This window comes from Acipenser ruthenus, chromosome 22, assembly GCF_902713425.1.
Source record: "Acipenser ruthenus chromosome 22, fAciRut3.2 maternal haplotype, whole genome shotgun sequence".
NCBI lineage: Eukaryota > Metazoa > Chordata > Actinopteri > Acipenseriformes > Acipenseridae > Acipenser > Acipenser ruthenus.
In genome coordinates, this window is record NC_081210.1 from 15,198,782 (window position 1) to 15,218,705 (window position 19,924).

The following is a 19,924-nucleotide window of genomic DNA, read 5'->3' on the forward strand; positions in this document are numbered from 1 at the left end:
TACGTATCTATCAGAGTTATCATTGATCATATGTATCTATCAGAGTTATTATTGATCATTCGTATCTATTAGAGTTATCATCGATCATACGTACCTATCAGAGTTGTGACTGATCATACGTATCTATCAGAGTTATCACTGATCATACGTATCTATCAGAGTTATCATCGATCATACGTATCTATCAGATTTGTCATTGATCATATTTATCTATCAGAGTTGTCTTTGATCATACGTATCTATCAGAGTTATTATTGATCATACGTATCTATAAGATTTGTCATTGATCATATGTATCTATCAGAGTTGTCTTTGATCATACGTATCTATCGGAATTATCATCGATCATTCTTATCTATCACCGTTATCATTGATCATACGTATCTATCAGACTTGTCATTGATCACACGTATCTATCAGTTATCATTGATCATACGTATCTATTAGAGTTGTCATTGACCATACGTATCTATCAAAGTTATCATTAATCATACGTATCTATTAGAGTTGTCACTGATCATACGTATCTATCAGAGTTGTGACTGATCATACGTATCTATCAGAGCTATCATTGATCATACGTATCTTTCAGAGTTATGACTGATCATACGTATCTATCAGAGTTGTGACTGATCATACGTATCTATCAGAGTTGTGACTGATCATATGTATGTATCAGAGTTATCATTGATCATACGTATCTATCAGAGTTGTCATTGATCATACCTATCTATCAGAGTTGTGACTGATCATATGTATCTATCAAAGTTATCATTGATCATATGTATCTATCAGAGGTGTGACTGATCAGACGTATCTATTCGAGCTTTCAGATCATAAGTATCTATCAGAGTTATCATTGGTCATACGTTCTATCAGAATTATCATTGATCATACGTATCTATCAGATTTGTCATTGATCATATGTATCTATCAGAGTTGTCTTTGATCATACGTATCTATCGGAGTTATCATCGATCATTCTTATCTATCACCGTTTTCATTGATCATACGTATCTATCAGAGATATGACTGATCATACGTATCTATCAAAGTTATCATTGATCATACGTATCTATCAGAGTTTTGAGTGATCATACGTATCTATCAGAGTTGTCATTGATCATATGTATCTATCAGAGTTATTATTGATCATACGTATCTATTAGAGTTATCATCGATCATACGTACCTATCAGAGTTGTGACTGATCATACGTATCTATCAGAGTTATCACTGATCATACGTATCTATCAGAGTTATCATCGATCATACGTATCTATCAGATTTGTCATTGATCATTCTTATCTATCACCGTTATCATTGATCATACGTATCTATCAGAGATATGACTGATCATACGTATCTATCAAAGTTATCATTGATCATACATATCTATCAGAGTTGTCACTGATCATACGTATCTATCAGAGTTATCATTGATCATATGTATCTATCAGAGTTATTATTGATCATACGTATCTATTAGAGTTATCATCGATCATACGTACCTATCAGAGTTGTGACTGATCATACGTATCTATCAGAGTTATCACTGATCATACGTATCTATCAGAGTTATCATCGATCATACGTATCTATCAGATTTGTCATTGATCATATTTATCTATCAGAGATGTCTTTGATCATACGTATCTATCAGAGTTATCATTGATCATACGTACCTATCAGATTTGTCATTGATCATATGTATCTATCAGAGTTGTCTTTGATCATACGTATCTATCGGAGTTATCATCGATCATTCTTATCTATCACCGTTATCATTGATCATACGTATCTATCAGACTTGTCATTGATCACACGTATCTATCAGTTATCATTGATCATACGTATCTATTAGAGTTGTCATTGACCATACGTATCTATCAAAGTTATCATTAATCATACATATCTATTAGAGTTGTCACTGATCATACGTATCTATCAGAGTTGTGACTGATCATACGTATCTATCAGAGCTATTATTGATCATACGTATCTTTCAGAGTTGTGACTGATCATACGTATCTATCAGAGTTATCACTGATCATATGTATCTATCAGAGTTGTGACTAATCATACGTATCTATCAGAGTTGTCACTGATCATACGTATCTATCAGAGTTGTGACTGATCATACGTATCTATCAGAGTTGTGACTGATCATACGTATCTATCAGAGTTGTGACTGATCATATGTATGTATCAGAGTTATCATTGATCATACGTATCTATCAGAGTTATCATTAATCATAAGTATCTATCAGATTTGTCATTGATCATATGTATCTATCAGAGTTGTCTTTGATCATACGTATCTATCGGAGTTATCATCGATCATTCTTATCTATCACCGTTATCATTGATCATACGTATCTATCAGAGATATGACTGATCATACGTATCTATCAAAGTTATCATTGATCATACGTATCTATCAGAGTTTTGAGTGATCATACGTATCTATCAGAGTTGTCAATGATCATACGTATCTATCAGAGTTGTGACTGATCAGATGTATCTATCAGTTATCATTGATCATACGTATCTATTAGAGTTGTCATTGACCATACGTATCTATCAAAGTTATCATTAATCATACGTATCTATTAGAGTTGTCACTGATCATACGTATCTATCAGAGTTGTGACTGATCATACGTATCTATCAGAGCTGTCATTGATCGTACGTATCTTTCAGAGTTGTGACTGATCATACGTATCTATCAGAGTTGTCACTGATCATACGTATCTATCAGAGTTGTCACTGATCATACGTATCTATCAGAGTTGTGACTGATCATACGTATCTATCAAAGTTATCATTAATCATACGTATCTATTAGAGTAGTCACTGATCATACGTATCTATCAGAGTTGTGACTGATCATACGTATCTATCAGAGCTATCATTGATCATACGTATCTTTCAGAGTTGTGACTGATCATACGTATCTATTAGAGTAGTCACTGATCATACGTATCTATCAGAGTTGTGACTGATCATACGTATCTATCAGAGCTATCATTGATCATACGTATCTTTCAGAGTTGTGACTGATCATACGTATCTATCAGAGTTGTGACTGATCATACGTATCTATCAGAGTTGTGACTGATCATATGTATGTATCAGAGTTATCATTGATCATACGTATCTATCAGAGTTGTCATTGATCATACCTATCTATCAGAGTTGTGACTGATCATATGTATCTATCAAAGTTATCATTGATCATATGTATCTATCAGAGGTGTGACTGATCAGACGTATCTATTCGAGCTTTCAGATCATAAGTATCTATCAGAGTTATCATTGGTCATACGTTCTATCAGAATTATCATTGATCATACGTATCTATCAGATTTGTCATTGATCATATGTATCTATCAGAGTTGTCTTTGATCATACGTATCTATCGGAGTTATCATCGATCATTCTTATCTATCACCGTTTTTATTGATCATACGTATCTATCAGAGATATGACTGATCATACGTATCTATCAAAGTTATCATTGATCATACGTATCTATCAGAGTTTTGAGTGATCATACGTATCTATCAGAGTTGTCATTGATCATATGTATCTATCAGAGTTATTATTGATCATACGTATCTATTAGAGTTATCATCGATCATACGTACCTATCAGAGTTGTCACTGATCATACGTATCTATCGGTGTTATCATCGATCATTCTTATCTATCACCGTTATCATTGATCATACATATCTATCAGAGTTGTCTTTCATCATACGTATCTATCAGAGTTATCATTGATCATACGTACCTATCAGATTTGTCATTGATCATATGTATCTATCAGAGTTGTCTTTGATCATACGTATCTATCTGAGTTATCATTGATCATTCTTATCTATCACCGTTATCATTGATCATACGTATCTATCAGACTTCTCATTGATCACACGTATCTATCAGTTATCATTGATCATACGTATCTATTAGAGTTGTCATTGACCATACGTATCTATCAAAGTTATCATTAATCATACATATCTATTAGAGTTGTGACTGATCATACGTATCTATCAGAGCTATCATTGATCATACGTATCTTTCAGAGTTGTGACTGATCATACGTATCTATCAGAGTTATCACTGATCATATGTATCTATCAGAGTTGTGACTAATCATACGTATCTATCAGAGTTGTCACTGATCATACGTATCTATCAGAGTTGTGACTGATCATACGTATCTATCAGAGTTGTGACTGATCATACGTATCTATCAGAGTTGTGACTGATCATATGTATGTATCAGAGTTATCATTGATCATACGTATCTATCAGAGTTGTGACTGATCATACGTATCAATCAGAGTTGTCTTTGATCATACGTATCTATCAGTTTTCATTGATCATACGTATCTATTAGAGTTATCATTGATCATACTTATCTATCAGAGGTGTGACTGATCATACGTATCTATCAGAGTTATCATCGATCATACGTATCTATCAGAGTTATCATCGATCATACGTATCTATCAGAGTTTTCATTAATTATACCTATCAATCAGAGTTGTGACTGATTATACATATCTATCAGAGTTGTCACTGATCATACGTATCTATCAGAGTTGTGACTGGTCATAATTATCTATCAAAGTTGTGACTGATCATACATATCTATCAGAGTTGTGACTGATCATATGTATGTATCAGAGTTATCATTGATCATACGTATCTATCAGAGTTGTCATTGATCATACCTATCTATCAGAGTTGTGACTGATCATACGTATCTATCAGAGTTGTCATTGATCATACCTATCTATCAGAGTTGTGACTGATCATACGTATCTATCAAAGTTATCATTGATCATACGTATCTATCAGAGGTGTGACTGATCAGACGTATCTATTCGAGCGTTCAGATCATAAGTATCTATCAGAGTTATCATTGGTCATAAGTTCAATCAGAATTATCTGATCATACATATCTATCAGAGTTGTCACTGATCATACGTATCTATCAGAGTTATCATTGATCATATGTATCTATCAGAGTTATTATTGATCATACGTATCTATTAGAGTTATCATCGATCATACGTACCTATCAGAGTTGTGACTGATCATACGTATCTATCAGAGTTATCACTGATCATACGTATCTATCAGAGTTATCATCGATCATACGTATCTATCAGATTTGTCATTGATCATATTTATCTATCAGAGTTGTCTTTGATCATACGTATCTATCAGAGTTATCATTGATCATACATATCTATAAGATTTGTCATTGATCATATGTATCTATCAGAGTTGTCTTTGATCATACGTATATATCGGAGTTATCATCGATCATTCTTATCTATCACCGTTATCATTGATCATACGTATCTATCAGACTTGTCATTGATCACACGTATCTATCAGTTATCATTGAGCATACGTATCTATTAGAGTTGTCATTGACCATACGTATCTATCAAAGTTATCATTAATCATACATATCTATTAGAGTTGTCACTGATCATACGTATCTATCAGAGTTGTGACTGATCATACGTATCTATCAGAGCTATCATTGATCATACTTATCTTTCAGAGTTGTGACTGATCATACGTATCTATCAGAGTTATCACTGATCATATGTATCTATCAGAGTTGTGACTAATCATACGTATCTATCAGAGTTGTCACTGATCATACGTATCTATCAGAGTTGTCACTGATCATACGTATCTATCAGAGTTGTGACTGATCATACGTATCTATCAGAGTTGTGACTGATCATACGTATCTATTAGAGTTGTGACTGATCATATGTATGTATCAGAGTTATCATTGATCATACATATCTATCAGAGTTGTGACTGATCATACGTATCTATCAGAGTTGTCTTTGATCATACGTATCTATCAGTTATCATTGATCATACGTATCTATTAGAGTTATCATTGATCATACTTATCTATCAGAGGTATGACTGATCATACGTATCTATCAGAGTTATCATCGATCATACGTATCTATCAGAGTTATCATCGATCATACTTATCTATCAGAGTTTTCATTAATTATACCTATCAATCAGAGTTGTGACTGATTATACGTATCTATCAGAGTTGTCACTGATCATACGTATCTATCAGAGTTGTCACTGGTCATAATTATCTATCAAAGTTGTGACTGATCATACATATTTATCAGAGTTGTGACTGATCATACGTATGTATCAGAGTTGTGACTCATCATACGTATCTATTAGGGTTATCATTGATCATACGTATCTATTAGAGTTATCATTGATCATCCGTATCTAATGGAGTTATCATTGATCATATGTATCTATCAGAGTTATCATTGATCATACGTATCTATCAGAGGTGTGACTGATCATACGTATCTATCAGAGCTATCAGATCATAAGTATCTATCAGAGATATCATTCATCATAAGTTCCATCAGAGTTATCATTGATCATACATATATATCAGAGTTGTCACTGATCATACGTATCTATCAGAGTTATCATTGATCATATGTATCTATCAGAGTTATTATTGATCATATATATCTATTAGAGTTATCATTGATCATATGTAGCTATCAGAATTGTGATTGATCAAACGTATCTATCAGCGTTGTGACTGATTATACGTATCTATCAAAGCTATCATTGATCATACGTATCTATCAGAGTTATCATCGATCATATGTATCTATCAGAGTTGTCACTGATCATACGTATCTATCAGAGTTATCACTGATCATACGTATCTATCAGAGTTATCATCGATCATACGTATCTATCAGAGTTATCATTGATCATACGTATCTATCAGAGGTGTGACTGATCATACATATCTATAAGGGTTATCATTGATCATACGTATCTATCAGAGTTATCATTCATCGTACGTATCTATCAGAGTTATCATTAATCATACGTATCTATCAGATTTGTCATTGATCATATGTATCTATCAGAGTTGTCTTTGATCATACGTATCTATCGGAGTTATCATCGATCATTCTTATCTATCACCGTTATCATTGATCATACGTATCTATCAGAGATATGACTGATCATACGTATCTATCAAAGTTATCATTGATCATACGTATCTATCAGAGTTTTGAGTGATCATACGTATCTATCAGAGTTGTCAATGATCATACGTATCTATCAGAGGTGTGACTGATCAGATGTATCTATCAGTTATCATTGATCATACGTATCTATTAGAGTTGTCATTGACCATACGTATCTATCAAAGTTATCATTGATCATACGTATCTATCAGAGTTTTGAGTGATCATACGTATCTATCAGAGTTGTCAATGATCATACGTATCTATCAGAGGTGTGACTGATCAGATGTATCTATCAGTTATCATTGATCATACGTATCTATTAGAGTTGTCATTGACCATACGTATCTATCAAAGTTATCATTAATCATACGTATCTATCAGAGTTGTGACTGATCATACGTATCTATCAGAGCTGTCATTGATCGTACGTATCTTTCAGATTTGTGACTGATCATACGTATCTATCAGAGTTGTGACTAATCATACGTATCTATCAGAGTTGTCACTGATCATATGTATCTATCAGAGTTGTCACTGATCATACGTATCTATCAGAGTTGTGACTGATCATACATATCTATCAGAGTTGTGACTGATCATACGTATCTATTAGAGTTGTGACTGATCATATGTATGTATCAGAGTTATCATTGATCATACGTATCCATCAGAGTTGTGACTGATCATACGTATCTATCAAAGTTATCATTAATCATACGTATCTATTAGAGTTGTCACTGATCATACGTATCTATCAGAGTTGTGACTGATCATACGTATCTATCAGAGCTATCATTGATCATACGTATCTTTCAGAGTTGTGACTGATCATACGTATCTATCAGAGTTGTGAATGATCATACGTATCTATCAGAGTTGTGACTGATCATATGTATGTATCAGAGTTATCATTGATCATACGTATCTATCAGAGTTGTCATTGATCATACCTATCTATCAGAGTTGTGACTGATCATATGTATCTATCAGAGTTATCATTGATCATACGTATCTATCAGAGTTGTCATTGATCATACCTATCTATCAGAGTTGTGACTGATCATATGTATCTATCAAAGTTATCATTGATCATATGTATCTATCAGAGGTGTGACTGATCAGACGTATCTATTCGAGCTTTCAGATCATAAGTATCTATCAGAGTTATCATTGGTCATACGTTCTATCAGAATTATCATTGATCATACGTATCTATCAGATTTGTCATTGATCATATGTATCTATCAGAGTTGTCTTTGATCATACGTATCTATCGGAGTTATCATCGATCATTCTTATCTATCACCGTTTTCATTGATCATACGTATCTATCAGAGATATGACTGATCATACGTATCTATCAAAGTTATCATTGATCATACGTATCTATCAGAGTTTTGAGTGATCATACGTATCTATCAGAGTTGTCATTGATCATATGTATCTATCAGAGTTATTATTGATCATACGTATCTATTAGAGTTATCATCGATCATACGTATCTATCAAAGTTGTGACTGATCATACGTATCTATTAGAGTTATCATTGATCATATGTATCTATCAGAGTTGTCACTGATCATACGTATCTATCAGAGTTATCACTGATCATACGTATCTATCAGAGTTATCATCGATCATACGTATCTATCAGAGTTATCATTGATCATTCGTATCTATCAGAGGTGTGACTGATCATACATATCTATAAGGGTTATCATTGATCATACGTATCTATCAGAGTTATCATTCATCGTACGTATCTATCAGAGTTATCATTAATCATACGTATCTATCAGATTTGTCATTGATCATATGTATCTATCAGAGTTGTCATTGATCATACGTATCTATCGGAGTTATCATCGATCATTCTTATCTATCACCGTTATCATTGATCATACGTATCTATCAGAGATATGACTGATCATACGTATCTATCAAAGTTATCATTGATCATACGTATCTATCAGAGTTTTGAGTGATCATACGTATCTATCAGAGTTGTCAATGATCATACGTATCTATCAGAGGTGTGACTGATCAGATGTATCTATCAGTTATCATTGATCATACGTATCTATTAGAGTTGTCATTGACCATACGTATCTATCAAAGTTATCATTAATCATACGTATCTATTAGAGTTGTCACTGATCATACGTATCTATCAGAGTTGTGACTGATCATACGTATCTATCAGAGCTGTCATTGATCGTACGTATCTTTCAGAGTTGTGACTGATCATACGTATCTATCAGAGTTGTCACTGATCATACGTATCTATCAGAGTTGTCACTGATCATACGTATCTATCAGAGTTGTGACTGATCATACGTATCTATCAGAGTTGTGACTGATCATACGTATCTATCAGAGTTGTGACTGATCATATGTATGTATCAGAGTTATCATTGATCATACGTATCCATCAGAGTTGTGACTGATCATACGTATCTATCAAAGTTATCATTAATCATACGTATCTATTAGAGTTGTCACTGATCATACGTATCTATCAGAGTTGTGACTGATCATACGTATCTATCAGAGCTGTCATTGATCGTACGTATCTTTCAGAGTTGTGACTGATCATAAGTATCTATCAGAGTTGTCACTGATCATACATATCTATCAGAGTTGTCATTGATCATACGTATCTATCAGAGTTGTGACTGATCATACGTATCTATCAGAGTTGTGACTGATCATACGTATCTATCAGAGTTGTGACTGATCATATGTATGTATCAGAGTTATCATTGATCATACGTATCCATCAGAGTTGTGACTGATCATACGTATCTATCAAAGTTATCATTAATCATACGTATCTATTAGAGTTGTCACTGATCATACGTATCTATCAGAGTTGTGACTGATCATACGTATCTATCAGAGCTATCATTGATCATACGTATCTTTCAGAGTTGTGACTGATCATACGTATCTATCAGAGTTGTGACTGATCATATGTATGTATCAGAGTTATCATTGATCATACGTATCTATCAGAGTTGTCATTGATCATACCTATCTATCAGAGTTGTGACTGATCATATGTATCTATCAAAGTTATCATTGATCATATGTATCTATCAGAGGTGTGACTGATCAGACGTATCTATTCGAGCTTTCAGATCATAAGTATCTATCAGAGTTATCATTGGTCATACGTTCTATCAGAATTATCATTGATCATACGTATCTATCAGATTTGTCATTGATCATATGTATCTATCAGAGTTGTCTTTGATCATACGTATCTATCGGAGTTATCATCGATCATTCTTATCTATCACCGTTTTCATTGATCATACGTATCTATCAGAGATATGACTGATCATACGTATCTATCAAAGTTATCATTGATCATACGTATCTATCAGAGTTTTGAGTGATCATACGTATCTATCAGAGTTGTCATTGATCATATGTATCTATCAGAGTTATTATTGATCATACGTATCTATTAGAGTTATCATCGATCATACGTACCTATCAGAGTTGTGACTGATCATACGTATCTATCAGAGTTATCACTGATCATACGTATCTATCAGAGTTATCATCGATCATACGTATCTATCAGATTTGTCATTGATCATTCTTATCTATCACCGTTATCATTGATCATACGTATCTATCAGAGATATGACTGATCATACGTATCTATCAAAGTTATCATTGATCATACATATCTATCAGAGTTGTCACTGATCATACGTATCTGTCAGAGTTATCATTGATCATATGTATCTATCAGAGTTATTATTGATCATACGTATCTATTAGAGTTATCATCGATCATACGTACCTATCAGAGTTGTGACTGATCATACGTCTCTATCAGAGTTATCACTGATCATACGTATCTATCAGAGTTATCATCGATCATACGTATCTATCAGATTTGTCATTGATCATATTTATCTATCAGAGTTGTCTTTGATCATACGTATCTATCAGACTTGTCATTGATCACACGTATCTATCAGTTATCATTGATCATACGTATCTATTAGAGTTGTCATTGACCATACGTATCTATCAAAGTTATCATTAATCATACATATCTATTAGAGTTGTCACTGATCATACGTATCTATCAGAGTTGTGACTGATCATACGTATCTCTCAGAGCTATCATTGATCATACGTATCTTTCAGAGTTGTGACTGATCATACGTATCTATCAGAGTTATCACTGATCATATGTATCTATCAGAGTTGTGACTAATCATACGTATCTATCAGAGTTGTCACTGATCATACGTATCTATCAGAGTTGTGACTGATCATACGTATCTATCAGAGTTGTGACTGATCATACGTATCTATCAGAGTTGTGACTGATCATATGTATGTATCAGAGTTATCATTGATCATACGTATCTATCAGAGTTGTGACTGATCATACGTATCTATCAGAGTTGTCTTTGATCATACGTATCTATCAGTTATCATTGATCATACGTATCTATTAGAGTTATCATTGATCATACTTATCTATCAGAGGTGTGACTGATCATACGTATCTATCAGAGTTATCATCGATCATACGTATCTATCAGAGTTATCATCGATCATACGTATCTATCAGAGTTTTCATTAATCATACGTATCTATCAGATTTGTCATTGATCATATGTATCTATCAGAGTTGTCTTTGATCATACGTATCTATCGGAGTTATCATCGATCATTCTTATCTATCACCGTTATCATTGATCATACGTATCTATCAGAGATATGACTGATCATACGTATCTATCAAAGTTATCATTGATCATACGTATCTATCAGAGTTTTGAGTGATCATACGTATCTATCAGAGTTGTCAATGATCATACGTATCTATCAGAGGTGTGACTGATCAGATGTATCTATCAGTTATCATTGATCATACGTATCTATTAGAGTTGTCATTGACCATACGTATCTATCAAAGTTATCATTAATCATACGTATCTATTAGAGTTGTCACTGATCATACGTATCTATCAGAGTTGTGACTGATCATACGTATCTATCAGAGCTGTCATTGATCGTACGTATCTTTCAGAGTTGTGACTGATCATACGTATCTATCAGAGTTGTGACTAATCATACGTATCTATCAGAGTTGTCACTGATCATATGTATCTATCAGAGTTGTCACTGATCATACGTATCTATCAGAGTTGTGACTGATCATACGTATCTATCAGAGTTGTGACTGATCATACGTATCTATTAGAGTTGTGACTGATCATATGTATGTATCAGAGTTATCATTGATCATACGTATCCATCAGAGTTGTGACTGATCATACGTATCTATCAAAGTTATCATTAATCATACGTATCTATTAGAGTTGTCACTGATCATACGTATCTATCAGAGTTGTGACTGATCATACGTATCTATCAGAGCTATCATTGATCATACGTATCTTTCAGAGTTGTGACTGATCATACGTATCTATCAGAGTTGTGAATGATCATACGTATCTATCAGAGTTGTGACTGATCATATGTATGTATCAGAGTTATCATTGATCATACGTATCTATCAGAGTTGTCATTGATCATACCTATCTATCAGAGTTGTGACTGATCATATGTATCTATCAGAGTTATCATTGATCATACGTATCTATCAGAGTTGTCATTGATCATACCTATCTATCAGAGTTGTGACTGATCATATGTATCTATCAAAGTTATCATTGATCATATGTATCTATCAGAGGTGTGACTGATCAGACGTATCTATTCGAGCTTTCAGATCATAAGTATCTATCAGAGTTATCATTGGTCATACGTTCTATCAGAATTATCATTGATCATACGTATCTATCAGATTTGTCATTGATCATATGTATCTATCAGAGTTGTCTTTGATCATACGTATCTATCGGAGTTATCATCGATCATTCTTATCTATCACCGTTTTCATTGATCATACGTATCTATCAGAGATATGACTGATCATACGTATCTATCAAAGTTATCATTGATCATACGTATCTATCAGAGTGTTGAGTGATCATACGTATCTATCAGAGTTGTCATTGATCATATGTATCTATCAGAGTTATTATTGATCATACGTATCTATTAGAGTTATCATCGATCATACGTATCTATCAAAGTTGTGACTGATCATACGTATCTATTAGAGTTATCATTGATCATATGTATCTATCAGAGTTGTCACTGATCATACGTATCTATCAGAGTTATCACTGATCATACGTATCTATCAGAGTTATCATCGATCATACGTATCTTTCAGAGTTATCATTGATCATTCGTATCTATCAGAGGTGTGACTGATCATACATATCTATAAGGGTTATCATTGATCATACGTATCTATCAGAGTTATCATTCATCGTACGTATCTATCAGAGTTATCATTAATCATACGTATCTATCAGATTTGTCATTGATCATATGTATCTATCAGAGTTGTCTTTGATCATACGTATCTATCGGAGTTATCATCGATCATTCTTATCTATCACCGTTATCATTGATCATACGTATCTATCAGAGATATGACTGATCATACGTATCTATCAAAGTTATCATTGATCATACGTATCTATCAGAGTTTTGAGTGATCATACGTATCTATCAGAGTTGTCAATGATCATACGTATCTATCAGAGGTGTGACTGATCAGATGTATCTATCAGTTATCATTGATCATACGTATCTATTAGAGTTGTGACTGATCATACGTATCTATCAGAGTTGTCACTGATCATACGTATCTATTAGAGTTGTCACTGATCATAAGTATCTATCAGAGTTGTGACTGATCATACGTATCTATCAGAGCTGTCATTGATCGTACGTATCTTTCAGAGTTGTGACTGATCATACGTATCTATCAGAGTTGTCACTGATCATACGTATCTATCAGAGTTGTCACTGATCATACGTATCTATCAGAGTTGTGACTGATCATACGTATCTATCAGAGTTGTGACTGATCATACGTATCTATCAGAGTTGTGACTGATCATATGTATGTATCAGAGTTATCATTGATCATACGTATCCATCAGAGTTGTGACTGATCATACGTATCTATCAAAGTTATCATTAATCATACGTATCTATTAGAGTTGTCACTGATCATACGTATCTATCAGAGTTGTGACTGATCATACGTATCTATCAGAGCTGTCATTGATCGTACGTATCTATCAGAGTTGTGACTGATCATACGTATCTATCAAAGTTATCATTAATCATACGTATCTATTAGAGTTGTGACTGATCATAAGTATCTATCAGAGTTGTCACTGATCATACGTATCTATCAGAGTTGTCACTGATCATACGTATCTATCAGAGTTGTGACTGATCATACGTATCTATCAGAGTTGTGACTGATCATACGTATCTATCAGAGTTGTGACTGATCATATGTATGTATCAGAGTTATCATTGATCATACGTATCCATCAGAGTTGTGACTGATCATACGTATCTATCAAAGTTATCATTAATCATACGTATCTATTAGAGTTGTCACTGATCATACGTATCTATCAGAGTTGTGACTGATCATACGTATCTATCAGAGCTATCATTGATCATACGTATCTTTCAGAGTTGTGACTGATCATACGTATCTATCAGAGTTGTGACTGATCATACGTATCTATCAGAGTTGTGACTGATCATATGTATCTATCAAAGTTATCATTGATCATATGTATCTATCAGAGGTGTGACTGATCAGACGTATCTATTCGAGCTTTCAGATCATAAGTATCTATCAGAGTTATCATTGGTCATACGTTCTATCAGAATTATCATTGATCATACGTATCTATCAGATTTGTCATTGATCATATGTATCTATCAGAGTTGTCTTTGATCATACGTATCTATCGGAGTTATCATCGATCATTCTTATCTATCACCGTTTTCATTGATCATACGTATCTATCAGAGATATGACTGATCATACGTATCTATCAAAGTTATCATTGATCATACGTATCTATCAGAGTGTTGAGTGATCATACGTATCTATCAGAGTTGTCATTGATCATATGTATCTATCAGAGTTATTATTGATCATACGTATCTATTAGAGTTATCATCGATCATACGTATCTATCAAAGTTGTGACTGATCATACGTATCTATTAGAGTTATCATTGATCATATGTATCTATCAGAGTTGTCACTGATCATACGTATCTATCAGAGTTATCACTGATCATACGTATCTATCAGAGTTATCATCGATCATACGTATCTATCAGAGTTATCATTGATCATTCGTATCTATCAGAGGTGTGACTGATCATACATATCTATAAGGGTTATCATTGATCATACGTATCTATCAGAGTTATCATTCATCGTACGTATCTATCAGAGTTATCATTAATCATACGTATCTATCAGATTTGTCATTGATCATATGTATCTATCAGAGTTGTCTTTGATCATACGTATCTATCGGAGTTATCATCGATCATTCTTATCTATCACCGTTATCATTGATCATACGTATCTATCAGAGATATGACTGATCATACGTATCTATCAAAGTTATCATTGATCATACGTATCTATCAGAGTTTTGAGTGATCATACGTATCTATCAGAGTTGTCAATGATCATACGTATCTATCAGAGGTGTGACTGATCAGATGTATCTATCAGTTATCATTGATCATACGTATCTATTAGAGTTGTGACTGATCATACGTATCTATCAGAGTTGTCACTGATCATACGTATCTATTAGAGTTGTCACTGATCATAAGTATCTATCAGAGTTGTGACTGATCATACGTATCTATCAGAGCTGTCATTGATCGTACGTATCTTTCAGAGTTGTGACTGATCATACGTATCTATCAGAGTTGTCACTGATCATACGTATCTATCAGAGTTGTCACTGATCATACGTATCTATCAGAGTTGTGACTGATCATACGTATCTATCAGAGTTGTGACTGATCATACGTATCTATCAGAGTTGTGACTGATCATATGTATGTATCAGAGTTATCATTGATCATACGTATCCATCAGAGTTGTGACTGATCATACGTATCTATCAAAGTTATCATTAATCATACGTATCTATTAGAGTTGTCACTGATCATACGTATCTATCAGAGTTGTGACTGATCATACGTATCTATCAGAGCTGTCATTGATCGTACGTATCTTTCAGAGTTGTGACTGATCATAAGTATCTATCAGAGTTGTCACTGATCATACGTATCTATCAGAGTTGTCACTGATCATACGTATCTATCAGAGTTGTGACTGATCATACGTATCTATCAGAGTTGTGACTGATCATACGTATCTATCAGAGTTGTGACTGATCATATGTATGTATCAGAGTTATCATTGATCATACGTATCCATCAGAGTTGTGACTGATCATACGTATCTATCAAAGTTATCATTAATCATACGTATCTATTAGAGTTGTCACTGATCATACGTATCTATCAGAGTTGTGACTGATCATACGTATCTATCAGAGCTATCATTGATCATACGTATCTTTCAGAGTTGTGACTGATCATACGTATCTATCAGAGTTGTGACTGATCATACGTATCTATCAGAGTTGTGACTGATCATATGTATGTATCAGAGTTATCATTGATCATACGTATCTATCAGAGTTGTCATTGATCATACCTATCTATCAGAGTTGTGACTGATCATATGTATCTATCAAAGTTATCATTGATCATATGTATCTATCAGAGGTGTGACTGATCAGACGTATCTATTCGAGCTTTCAGATCATAAGTATCTATCAGAGTTATCATTGGTCATACGTTCTATCAGAATTATCATTGATCATACGTATCTATCAGATTTGTCATTGATCATATGTATCTATCAGAGTTGTCTTTGATCATACGTATCTATCGGAGTTATCATCGATCATTCTTATCTATCACCGTTTTCATTGATCATACGTATCTATCAGAGATATGACTGATCATACGTATCTATCAAAGTTATCATTGATCATACGTATCTATCAGAGTTTTGAGTGATCATACGTATCTATCAGAGTTGTCATTGATCATATGTATCTATCAGAGTTATTATTGATCATACGTATCTATTAGAGTTATCATCGATCATACGTACCTATCAGAGTTGTGACTGATCATACGTATCTATCAGAGTTATCACTGATCATACGTATCTATCAGAGTTATCATCGATCATACGAATCTATCAGATTTGTCATTGATCATTCTTATCTATCACCGTTATCATTGATCATACGTATCTATCAGAGATATGACTGATCATACGTATCTATCAAAGTTATCATTGATCATACATATCTATCAGAGTTGTCACTGATCATACGTATCTATCAGAGTTATCATTGATCATATGTATCTATCAGAGTTATTATTGATCATACGTATCTATTAGAGTTATCATCGATCATACGTACCTATCAGAGTTGTGACTGATCATACGTCTCTATCAGAGTTATCACTGATCATACGTATCTATCAGAGTTATCATCGATCATACGTATCTATCAGATTTGTCATTGATCATATTTATCTATCAGAGTTGTCTTTGATCATACGTATCTATCAGAGTTATCATTGATCATACGTACCTATCAGATTTGACATTGATCATATGTATCTATCAGAGTTGTCTTTGATCATACGTATCTATCGGAGTTATCATCGATCATTCTTATCTATCACCGTTATCATTGATCATACGTATCTATCAGACTTGTCATTGATCACACGTATCTATCAGTTATCATTGATCATACGTATCTATTAGAGTTGTCATTGACCATACGTATCTATCAAAGTTATCATTAATCATACATATCTATTAGAGTTGTCACTGATCATACGTATCTATCAGAGTTGTGACTGATCATACGTATCTATCAGAGCTATCATTGATCATACGTATCTTTCAGAGTTGTGACTGATCATACGTATCTATCAGAGTTATCACTGATCATATGTATCTATCAGAGTTGTGACTAATCATACGTATCTATCAGAGTTGTCACTGATCATACGTATCTATCAGAGTTGTGACTGATCATACGTATCTATCAGAGTTGTGACTGATCATATGTATGTATCAGAGTTATCATTGATCATACGTATCTATCAGAGTTGTGACTGATCATACGTATCTATCAGAGTTGTCTTTGATCATACGTATCTATCAGTTATCATTGATCATACGTATCTATTAGAGTTATCATTGATCATACTTATCTATCAGAGGTGTGACTGATCATACGTATCTATCAGAGTTATCATCGATCATACGTATCTATCAGAGTTATCATCGATCATACGTATCTATCAGAGTTTTCATTAATTATACCTATCAATCAGAGTTGTGACTGATTATACATATCTATCAGAGTTGTCACTGATCATACGTATCTATCAGAGTTGTCACTGGTCATAATTATCTATCAAAGTTGTGACTGATCATACATATCTATCAGAGTTGTGACTGATCATATGTATGTATCAGAGTTATCATTGATCATACGTATCTATCAGAGTTGTCATTGATCATACCTATCTATCAGAGTTGTGACTGATCATACGTATCTATCAAAGTTATCATTGATCATACGTATCTAACAGAGGTGTGACTGATCAGACGTATCTATTCGAGCTTTCAGATCTTAAGTATCTATCAGAGTTATCATTGGTCATAAGTTCAATCAGAATTATCATTGATCATACATATCTATCAGAGTTGTCACTGATCATACGTATCTATCAGAGTTATCATTGATCATATGTATCTATCAGAGTTATTATTGATCATTCGTATCTATTAGAGTTATCATCGATCATACGTACCTATCAGAGTTGTGACTGATCATACGTATCTATCAGAGTTATCACTGATCATACGTATCTATCAGAGTTATCATCGATCATACGTATCTATCAGATTTGTCATTGATCATATTTATCTATCAGAGTTGTCTTTGATCATACGTATCTATCAGAGTTATTATTGATCATACGTATCTATAAGATTTGTCATTGATCATATGTATCTATCAGAGTTGTCTTTGATCATACGTATCTATCGGAATTATCATCGATCATTCTTATCTATCACCGTTATCATTGATCATACGTATCTATCAGACTTGTCATTGATCACACGTATCTATCAGTTATCATTGATCATACGTATCTATTAGAGTTGTCATTGACCATACGTATCTATCAAAGTTATCATTAATCATACGTATCTATTAGAGTTGTCACTGATCATACGTATCTATCAGAGTTGTGACTGATCATACGTATCTATCAGAGCTATCATTGATCATACGTATCTTTCAGAGTTATGACTGATCATACGTATCTATCAGAGTTGTGACTGATCATACGTATCTATCAGAGTTGTGACTGATCATATGTATGTATCAGAGTTATCATTGATCATACGTATCTATCAGAGTTGTCATTGATCATACCTATCTATCAGAGTTGTGACTGATCATATGTATCTATCAAAGTTATCATTGATCATATGTATCTATCAGAGGTGTGACTGATCAGACGTATCTATTCGAGCTTTCAGATCATAAGTATCTATCAGAGTTATCATTCATCATACGTTCTATCAGAATTATCATTGATCATACGTATCTATCAGATTTGTCATTGATCATATGTATCTATCAGAGTTGTCTTTGATCATACGTATCTATCGGAGTTATCATCGATCATTCTTATCTATCACCGTTTTCATTGATCATACGTATCTATCAGAGATATGACTGATCATACGTATCTATCAA

At 33.5% G+C, this 19,924-nt stretch overlaps 1 protein-coding gene across 3 annotated transcripts in view; it reads right to left on the reverse strand.

The window, feature by feature from the left end:
- The window catches only part of LOC117431429 (protein phosphatase 3 catalytic subunit alpha-like), a 372,740-nt gene that overhangs the window by 131,930 nt on the left and 220,886 nt on the right, over nt 1-19,924 (reverse strand). The window lies entirely within an intron of this gene.